The sequence below is a fragment of the Canis aureus genome, chromosome 8 (genome assembly GCF_053574225.1).
Source record: "Canis aureus isolate CA01 chromosome 8, VMU_Caureus_v.1.0, whole genome shotgun sequence".
Lineage (NCBI taxonomy): Eukaryota > Metazoa > Chordata > Mammalia > Carnivora > Canidae > Canis > Canis aureus.
Window position 1 is genome coordinate 6,892,142 of NC_135618.1, and position 10,951 is coordinate 6,903,092.

The following is a 10,951-nucleotide window of genomic DNA, read 5'->3' on the forward strand; positions in this document are numbered from 1 at the left end:
TCAGCCTCACAAAAATCCCCAAAATGTGGAGATGAAAAGAAACCAGAGATAAACAGAACATACTGCCCTAGGTGTCAGAGGTGGGATCCTGTTATAACAGCTGCCTGTGACCAATGGAGAATTACCAAACCCTAAGAGGGAAATGGGCCATTAAAGATGTTATCATTAGTCTTTACTCAAGATGTTAAAAGGATTTAGATTTCCTGGTTGGCTTTCAATAAAAGCAACCCTACAAGCCCCAGAAGCAACCTTGTCCGGACCCCTCTCAGTCCTGAGAGCTTTCTCTATAACCTCACTTAATAAAAATTCCATTGCTTTACTCACTCTCCTTTGTCCACAAGAATCTCACTCTCCTGCTTCAACAGAAGATTCTGATTATTATTTAGAAAATATTTAGGAATAATATTATGACACTACTTTGGAAGGGGATTTATCTATTGCTGTGTAACAAATTAGGGTAGGTAGTGGAAGTCCACTTTATCTCTTCCATATACTATCGATTAGAAGTGAGTCACTAGGGGTGCATGGCTGGCTCAGTCAGGGGAGCAGGTGACTCTTGATCTCAGGGTCATGAGTTTGAGCCCCACATTGAGTAAGTCACTAAGTCCAACCCACATGTCCAGGGAGGGGAATCAGGCTCCACATGTTGAAGAGAGAAGTATTGAATAGTTGCAGACATATTTTTATTTATTTATTGCACACAGCTGGCTGGCATACTAGGTCCTTTATGCAGTTGAATTTTATAAGGTGACACCAGGTTAAGTTCCAATTTGAGTGCCTCCATCTCCTTCCCCTGAATCCTGGCTGCCAGAGACGGAAGGGGTTTGGAGTAGAGTGCTTGGCTTCACTAGTTTCAGATAGTTCCAGATCTTTTCCAATAGGTCATCAAAATTCCAGTGGTGATGGGTAGAAATGGGTACACAGTAAGGTACCTTATACATGATATCCAATTCCTTAATGGAAATCCGATCAATCTTATTCAACACATAGATTCAGGGGTTATAAACTCTATTTCTTTCTATCATGTTGATGAGGTCGTCTGCTGTGGCATCACTACACAAAGTCACATCAGCTTTGTGAATTTTGTATTCAACCAGAATGCTTTTAATGGTCTCAGCATCCAGTGCACTCTGAGGCAAGTGGCTGTAAGATTGATGCCTCATTTTTCCTTGTTCTTCTTAAAGCCAATGGTGCGGGGTTTGCTGTTCAAGCGAATGCCAAAGACTTCTAGATCATTTTCACTCACGTTTTTACATCCCAATGGTTTCAGGACATCCAGAACAATCAGGATCAAGTCACATGTTCAGGCCTCTGCAATGATTTGATGGTCTCTACCTTTCCCATCTTTGACACCCTCAGTGATACCTGGAAGACCCAAGAGCTGGATCTTGGCATCTTTGTATCTGATGACACCAGGCACAGTGGTCAGATTAGTGAACTCATAGGCTGCCACCTCAGAATATACCCCTGCCAGGTTATTAAGCAGTGTTGACTTCCCCACTGATGGAAAACTCACAAACCCAATTCAATCATCACCTGTCTTGGTCACATCAAAACCTTCTCCTGGCCTACCACCACCACCACCTTTTGGGGTAATGAGTTCTCTATGTAGCTTAGCAAAGTGAGCCTTGAACAGCTCTGGGTGATGTGCTGTGGCCTTGTTCTTTTGAGTCTGAGCCATCTTGGGTTCAGTCTCTGTGATCTTGGCTAAGGTGCTGCCCATGGTGGCGAGTCACTGAGACGTGGGGGGAGCATAGTGGCCTCTGCCCAGATTGTAGGAATGTTTTTAAACCACTGTACTCTGCCCTCCAGCCAAAAATCGGTTACATTCTTTTTAGCTGCAACATATACTCATTTGCTCCCAGATCTTCTCCACAAAGACTCATAATTTACAGCATCAGCTTAAAGTCTAGGATCTCACCATCTATATTATACCTAGGTAGAGATGAGGCTCCTCTGGTGTTATTCCTCAAATATTGTTGTTCTTGACCTGAAGACCTATGAACCAAAGAAACAAGTTATTTGCCCCACAAATGCTGAACACACAGTGATGGGGCAGGCATAGAATAAGTGCTATAAATACTCTCGTTCAGAAAGAGGGAAAACAGGAGGTTTATAAGGAGCCACAGGTCCATAGAAATTCCATTTTATAGAATAGCACTAGTTGGTATTCCCTTGGGAATCAAGGCCTAAGAATCATTCTCCACACCTCTTGGCCTGCATTCTGGTCTCTTGGTTTCACCTTCAGAGTCATCTTCCCTTTCCGTGAAAGGTAGCCCACACTTGTAGTTGAGTAGTCTTATAAGCCTGTTTCCTGCAAGAAGTTTGGGAACCCAAAGATCTCTTTTGATTTTGTACTATGTTGTTCCTTTTAGTCCATGCTGGTGGTATTTCCTGCCATATAATTCTCTGTAAAATTTGTGGGTCTCCTGTGATTCTTGTTGAGGGTTCATCCTTTTGACAAAAGTCATGCCTCTGAATGTTTGAGATATGCCCATTTTTACTTAGGCTTCTGCTGAGACTGCTGAGAGAACAGATCTCAAGCTTCTTAGAAGCCTCATTTGCTAACTATAAGGTTCTCTGAAGCAACTCCCGACTTCTTTTTGAGGTTCAGTAAAAGGCTTTTATATCCATTCCCTCAGCTTTACCAGTTTTTCTTTACCAATTTTTCTGAGTGTCCTGGGTTTGCTGTATAACTAGGGACATTTTTTTAATTTTAGTATAGTTCACCATCTGGAGAGGTTGGGAATTTTCAAAACCAGCAAGTCCTGCCTGGTTCCTTTGTGTTTAACAGTCCTTTTCTGAGTTTACTTCTCTTCTCTCATATTTGGTTATAATCAATCAGAAAAAAGAACAGGTGGCCCCCTCAAAACTACTTCTGGAGATATCTAGTCTTAGCTAGATAATCCAGTTCATTGGCACATTTTCTACTTTCCATGTAACTGCATGTAACAGTGTCTGGTAAACTTTCTGCCACCACATAACAAGGATTCCCTGTCCTCTAGCCTCCAATAACATGTTTCTTACTTTCCTTTGAGCCCTTACTAGTAACCTCCTCAAAGGCCATTGAGATTCTGCTAATCCTGTCTTCAAAGGCCATTCAACTTCTTCCTGATTCTTGGTTCCAAAATTTCTTCCACATTTTAGGTTTTTATTACAGTATCATATCACTTCTAGTACTGAAATCACTGTTAGTTATCTATTGCTATATAACAAATTGCCCAATATGTACTAGTTGTAGACAAAAATAAGCATTTATTATTTTTAAATTTCTGCAGGTCAGGAACTCAGCAGTGGCTTAACTAGGCAGTTCTGGCTCAGGGTTTCTCAGGAGGCTGCTGGCAAGATGTTGACCAGAGCTATGTTCACATGAAGGCTCGACTGGGGCTGCAGAATATGTTTCTAAGTGGCTCATTCATGGGGCCGGTGACTTGATGCCGGTTGCTTTGTTGGAGGCTTCCACTCCTTACAGTGTGAGCCTGTTCACAAACTGCATGACTGTCCTCATGACATGACATCCAATCTCATCCCAGGGTGGGCAATCTAGGAAAGCAAGGTGGAAGTGACAATGCCTTTATGATTCAGTGTCAGAAATCACAATCTTTTACTTCTGCCACATTCTATACATTACAAACAATTCACCGTAGACAATCAAAGGGAGGTGAATTAGGCTCCACCCTTTGAAAGGAAGAGTCAAAGAATTTGTAGACAAAAACCACCATAATCTGAATTCTGCTCTTGACCAGTGACTCTTGCAAAATGATCCCCAAGGGAATGTACACACACACACACACACACACACAGAGAGAGAGAGAGAGAGAGAGAGAGAGAGAGAAATGAAGATGAAGGGATGCCTGGGTGGCTCAGCAGTTAAGTGTCTGTCTTTGGCTTAGGGTGTGATCCTGGAGTCCCGGGATTGAGTCCCTCATCAGGCTTCCTGTGTGGAGCCTGCTTTTCCCTCTGCCTGTGTCTCTGCCTCTCTCTGTGTGTCTCTCATGAATAATAAAATCCTTAAAAACAAAAAAAGAAGTGAAGATGAAAAAAGGCAAAGATGGAGTTTGACCCCAAACCTCATATATAGGGGAAAAAATTTTAACTGAAGCTAGATGGGTCTGAATTACATAATATAAAAGCAGACCAAAAAGCTCTTAGATTTAATTCCACTCTAAAACTACTTCAGGGAGAAAAAAAGTGGAAGGAGCACCCATAAGAGAAGAGAAAGGGAAGCAGGGAGAGCAGACAGACAAAGATTTCCTTTAATACCTAGAGTTGCTTGCCTCAGCTTTTTCCAAATAGGGTAATAGCTCCACGGTTGCTACTGTGTTAAAGAGAAAATATGGAAAAAGAGAAAGATGATGGGGGATTCTTAGGGCAGCCATAGTTTTCTTATTATTCCAGGCCTCTGATAGAAAAGACCCAACGTATATATCATATAATATTTAATTAGCAAAGTGGCTACCCAGTAGTATAGTGGCCGGCCAATATAATGCCCTTAAAACTGACCAGATCATGGCAGCAGATCTCTCTTCTTTCGTAGTGTAAGAACTTGGGCAGAAGGTTGGGGGGTAAGATTAACATTTCCTTATTTTTTCATTTTTTTTATCCTATTAATCTAGTTGACTTAACACACTTGTGGTCAATCTAGAGTGTGGCCATGGCTCTCATGGGGGAAAGATTAGCAGCACATTTAGGCAAGCCCCATTCATTCCTTTGTGGGACTTCTTTAGCAACAACAATTGAGAGCTAATATAAGGGGAGTCTGGGCCCCAAGTTCCTTTATGAATGTCTCTCAATGTTGCCCCTACAGGTTTCTGAGATGGATTAACTTGTAGATGAAGTTTATCCCAAGGCCACCATATGCCCTAGGCTGAGATTTCATTCCTCAATGAAATCCTTCATTCATTCCTGTCACCTCAGAAATGGTCCACTGCATTTCCCAATGAAACAGAATTATTAAAATAAGTACCATGTAAAAGCATAATGCCAAATACATTTATAGAATAGAAAAATACTCCAAATTTGTTGCCACTATAATAAATTTTAAAAATCCCCCCCTTTTTTAGGGGAGAGGGGCAGAGACACAGGCAGAAGGAGAAGCAGGCTCCCTGTGGGAAACCTGATGTGGGACTCGGTCCTGGGCTTCTGGGATCACACCCTGAGCTGAAGGCAGATGCTCAACCACTGAGCCATGCAGGCATCCCTCCAGGGGCTGTTTTGAGTGGTATCTGCCCTGACCTACAGAAGAAACCCCAGCTCCAAATGTCTACTAGCTAGTGGCAATGGCCAAAACAAGCCTCAGGTGGCATGTTTGAGATCCTGAGATACAATAGGTCACAGTTTAACCAGAAAGTTTAAACAGCAGCCTTCCTACTGCATTGTAGAGAATATCTACTTTCAAGCTGGGGTCGAGGGGGGACCCTGCAGCCCACAGCACTCCTTGACTGAGCCAATCCTACACTGAGGGTCTGTCATTTGCAACATCCCATTTCCACATAGCTATTTCCATTTAATCATGACGCCTGGTTGCAATTCAGAAACCCAAGTCACTAGATGAGAAAAGGGAAAGGAAATAGAAAGACCTGAGCTGAAAGAAAGCAGATGCTCAACCACTGAGCCACCCAGGTGCCCCCAGAATGATATTTCTCTTAACTCATCTCCAAATCCTTAGCACAAAAGAGCCAGGAAACCTCTGTTTCTCCTTTTTGGAGCCACAGAATATGCTGAATGCTTTGCATCAGCTCTATAACAAGCCAGTGCTCAGCTACTCCAGGCAGGAAACAGGCCCTTTCCTAATGACCCTGAGTGATCCTCACACCCTGACTGATGGTTCTTCTGGGATTTCCAGCTTTTTTCAGGGTGAAAGAGAGAAGTAGATGGAATATCACCTTTTCCACACCCTTCTTCATCCTTAGGAAAAAGGTAAAATGGAGAACAGACCAAGTATATAACTGTAATTCCTTCCCCAACTCTATTTTCTCCCTCTCTCCATTTCTAGCTCTATTTATACATATGATAAAGGAGGTATTAATATCTAATAGTTTCTGCCAGAAGACTCAATATAGTAAATCACGTGCTGGGTAGTCTAGCACTAACAGACTAGTGAACTTGAAAGGTGAAGGAGGCATCGTGTTCTTGGCAATGAGGTATTAATCAGAATATTTTATACCATCATATGGGATTAATATGAGTGAGTTATGTGACTGATCTAAATTCCTGGGCATGACACTGAAGAACTTCCCTACTCTAAGCACCATCTACTGTATCTGTACCGTTCCTCCACCTGTACTCTCTTTGAGTCATAAGAAGCATCTATTTGCTTACCACACATCATGTTGTTTTTATCAATAGGCAATTTTTTTCAGTGTTTTTCTTCTCCCTAAGACCCCTCTTTCTTTCTCTTCTCCTTTTCTACCACCATGACCATGTTGTTTCCCATGTTTTCCTTATATTCCAAGCTGAGCAGACTACTTCTGCGTATCTTCATTACACTCTAGATTCCACATTGAATGGAGCTTAGATAGTGATCTCCTTGAGGGTGGAAGGCATATCTCTTCTTTATATGTCCCATGCCAAGCACAGTGCCTGGCACAAAATAAGTGTGGAATACAAAGTGAACTGAACTGAGTTTCTGAAGTAAACTTAACCATGCCCGAATTGTTCATTGCTCTTGTGAGGACCCCTCTATCTACTATTCTGTTTTTTCTTGGAAGATTCAGTTTGGGAACAGGTCAGTTAAAACTACTTATATCATGTTCTGTCTGTGTGCTCTGATTGCATACCTTTCCCAATAATGTTTTATTTTTATTTTATTTTTTAAAAGATTTTATTTATTCATGAGAGACACAGAGAGAGGAGGAGACACAGGCAGAGGGAGAAGCAGACTCCATGCAGGGAGCCTGATGCAGGACTTGATCCCGGGACTCCAGGATCATGCCCTGGGCTGAAGGCAGGCACTAAATTGCTGAGCCACCCAGGGATCCCCCTCCCAATAATATTTTATAGACAGTAATTATCCTGTCATCATATGATATAGCTTAGTATCACTGTATGATTGAATAGTTTATTTATTGAACTGCTATTTGTCTCAAAGACTCTCTCTCTTTCAAAATAATTCAGCTTTAAAAGATAAAGGGCCTAAAATATCTGTATATGAGCAAAGTCAAGAAAAAGAAGTAGTTGGCTGCTAAATTCCCAACACTGTAATAAGCCAACTTTGACAGCATTGATTTAAAAATTAACCCAAGATAGAGCTTAAAATTAGCTAATCTATAGTTTCTTTAAAACAAATAACCAACAAAGGCACATGAAATGAATGATAAACAAAGATGATCAATGCTATCATATTCATTCTATGTTTTGAGTCTGGGAGAATGGATCCTGGAGTATTTTCTCTTTATAAAGAGGCTGAACCAATTTATGTAGTATGACTGTTATGAGAGAGGCAGTTGCACAGTGGTTTGTGCTACTATGTGCTGGGCACTATACTTAGTTAAATACTTTATTTCATTGCCACATTTAGATCTTACTACCCTCTTGTATTAGGGCTCTCCAGAGAAACAGAACCAATAACATAACCAACCTTATACACATAAGGAATTAACTTACATGATTATGGAGGCTGACAAGTCCCAATATCTGCAGAGTGAGTTGGCAGGCTGTCAACCCAGGAAAACTGATGTGTTGGTATGAATCTGAAGGCAGGAAAGAAGCTGATATCCTAGTTCAAAGGCAGTCTGGCAGGAGGAGTTCTTTCCTACCTGGGAGAAGGTCAAGATTTTTTGTTCTATTCAGGCTTTCAACTGGTTGGACAAAGCCCATCATGTTAGGGTGGGCCATCTGCTTTACTCAGTCTACTGATTAGAAGGTTGACCTCTTCCAAAAACAACATCACAGACACACCCACAATAATGTTTGACCAAATATCTGAGCACCAGTGGTCCAGTCAAGTTGACATATAAAATTAACCATCACACTTATGTAGTAGTAGTTTCCATGTCTATCCTGCTATTTAGATGAGGCAAAAGAGAGAGGTGAGGTAACTTCCTTGTCGCACACAACTGATCAATGGCAGAGATTCAGACCCATTCTTTCTCAATTTCATTATATCATTTACTGAGGTCTGACTGGCCTAAGGAAGGTATTTAAAAAAGAGGACAAGATTTGAAATTTAGACAGACCTTGGTTTTTGTGAGAATTAAATTTAAAAAAATGAATATAAAAGCACTTATCACTGTGATTAGCATGTAGATTCATTATATATAACTAACAGTATTAGTATTGGTGGTAGTAGTAGTAGTAGTAGTATTAAACGGATTATAATATGAACAAACCTTTGTCCTCAGAATACTTGGTTGTAAAAGTGCCAGAATGTACGTTAAGTGAAGATATATTTGACCAATATTTTTCTCTATTCTTTTCCTTGGTTTTGTGATATAAAGATAAAAAATTGTGAGTCACTAGATAGTTAATTTCTCCAACATATCCTCTTGCAAAAAATAACATTACCTTTGGCAGAAATATACCTTATTCCTGCTGATGTCATTAGAAAATGGCAAGGTCAACCAAAATGAGAAATTGACAACATCTCTGTCTTTCCAGTTTTTAATAAGTATTGTCAAAAGAAATAATAATCAGATTTGAACTTGTTTGTCCTTGAAGTGCCTTTTTCTAAAAGGCCTCCTAGCAAATCTAATGTAAGATCAAAGCAGCTGGGGAAAAGTAGAAATCACTTAAATGTACTTCCTTGCTTTATTCTATGGGATAAAAATAAAATACTTATTCACTTTCAGTGACTCAGGCACTGGGGAATTTGCCTCTTTCTTTTCCTAGGGTGTGGGGAATGATGGTAAAGGGAGCTCTAATGAAGTAATAAACCAGATTTTGCAATGTGTAAATAAAATATAGCCTTCTAGGGAATAAATGGTTTTTGAAGACTTTGTCCCCCCAGACCCTTCACCTCATTTCTAGGGCAAAACTCCAAGCAAAATTGAAATTAGTTGTATATTTTCTTCTTCTTTTTCTTCTGCCATGGGGCCTCCTGTCTTCCATCCAAAATCCTCATGTTCTTTCATCTCCACATTTTGTGTTCTCAGCAAAGGATGTGATAAACTCACAGCCATTAAGATACAAGGATTTGTAAGAATTATTGTGCTCTTTTTGCCCATCCTCTTTAGAATTTAACAAGCTTCATAACTTAAAAAGCTTTAATTTTAAGCATCAATGCGATTGAGGAGGCATTTACTATAAACAGAGGGACCTTGCTGAAGTTGCTGAAATCAGAACATGTAGAGAATAGGCTCTCTCTGCTTTCCTAGATATTAAGGGCAACCTTGCTGTTTTCTCATCTTCTCTCTAATGTGGGCTCTAATTCCAGCCACACTAATCACTGTGCTAATCTCCCTTATCTGATTACTTAAAAAAAAAGATTTTATTTATTTATTTGACTGAAAGAGAGTGCACAAGCAGAGGGAGCAGAGGGGAAGAGCAGGCTCCCTGCTGAGCAGGGATTCCCAAATTGGGACTCGATCCCAGGACCTTGGGATCATGACCTGAGCTGAAGGCAGATGCCTAACTTGACTGAGCCATCCACGCGCCCTCCTTACGTGATTCCTACTAGTGCTCTCCTCATTCTGTCTCTGTACAATGTGGCAGTGTTGTTGTCTCCATTCAGAATGCCTTCCTCTGCCCTCTCAGGCAACCCATGCCCCTTACTTTACATGAGCCCAACTAAATCAAAATTCTCCATTCAAGGTATAAAGTACCTGAGGAAAGGAACCATCTTCTAAAGAAGCAATTACGAAAGAGTATAAGATAATATACCACTACTAGCCATTTGTGCATGTGCTGGGGATAGTCATGAGTAAACATCATCTTGACCCCCACCAAGGAACTTACCTTCTTATCAGGGACACAGATAAACAGAAAAGTAATACACAGTGAAGATGATGCAGTAGTAGCAAAAGGCACGGGGCATTATGGGAGCAGAAAAGAAAGTACCAATCTGTGAGGGTGCATTGTTGTCACATGGGTAGCCCAGAGAAACTGCATTATCTCAGCAATTGTGACACACAATTGCCACACAGTTTAGTTTTTCTAGCTTTGCCAAGTAACTACTACATCATGGTGGGGCAGAGCGGGGGAGAAAAGAGAAACCTTTTAATGTAGTAGAAACAATGAAAACACATATCAGAAGAAATGTTTCTAGCACGCAGTGGTCAGATCCTGAGCATGATCAGATGCTAGTAGCTCCCCTTGTCACTGTCTCACACTGGATGAAGGAAGGGGCCGCTGAGTCACTTTCCTGATCACGCGCACTGGGCTTTCTTCCCCCTGGTGTGGAAAGGTGCCCACTGCAGATTCTCTCATGCCATGGAGCCAGATCCTCCCAACTGGAAAACAAGCTATATTTCGTATATTTTTGCCTGTAGTAACAACCATATGAAGGATGTTTAAATTCCTAAGGTGATGGGAGATTATAGAGAGCAGTGATTAAGAACTAGCCTGCTTCGGTTTGAGTCTAGGTTCCACAACTTTGATGGTTTGATTATGGGAAAGAGGTTTAAATTCTTGATGCCTTGGTTTCCTAGTCAATATAATGGGAATATTAATAATAGCATTACTTCATAGGACTGAAATGAGAATTAAATGAGACCGTGAGGTTAAAGTTCTTCACATTGCACCTGAAACCTAGAGTTTTAGTTGCCTACGGTTACTGTAACAAATTACCACAAACCACCTGGCTTAAAACAACAGAAATTTATTCTATCACAGTTCTAGAGGCTAGAAATCATAAATTAATGTGTTGGCATGGCTATGCTCCCTCTGAATTATTCCTTGCCTCTTAGCACCTGGTGATTGCTGGTAATCCTTGGTGTTGCTTGGCTTGTAGGCTCATCACTTCAATCCCTATCTCTGTCATTATATGTTGTTTTCCTCATGTGTCTCTCTGCAT

At 40.8% G+C, this 10,951-nt stretch overlaps 1 pseudogene across 1 annotated transcript; it reads right to left on the minus strand.

Annotated features, from left to right (window-relative positions):
• Positions 1-357: 357 nt before the first annotated feature.
• LOC144318291 (developmentally-regulated GTP-binding protein 1 pseudogene) lies at positions 358-10,027 on the minus strand (annotated as a pseudogene). The gene is made up of 3 exons (XR_013384139.1): positions 9,895-10,027; positions 7,606-7,757; positions 358-3,543 (listed from the first exon to the last, which is right to left on the minus strand). The product of XR_013384139.1 is annotated as a developmentally-regulated GTP-binding protein 1 pseudogene (transcript).
• Between the last annotated feature and the right edge of the window lie 924 nt (positions 10,028-10,951).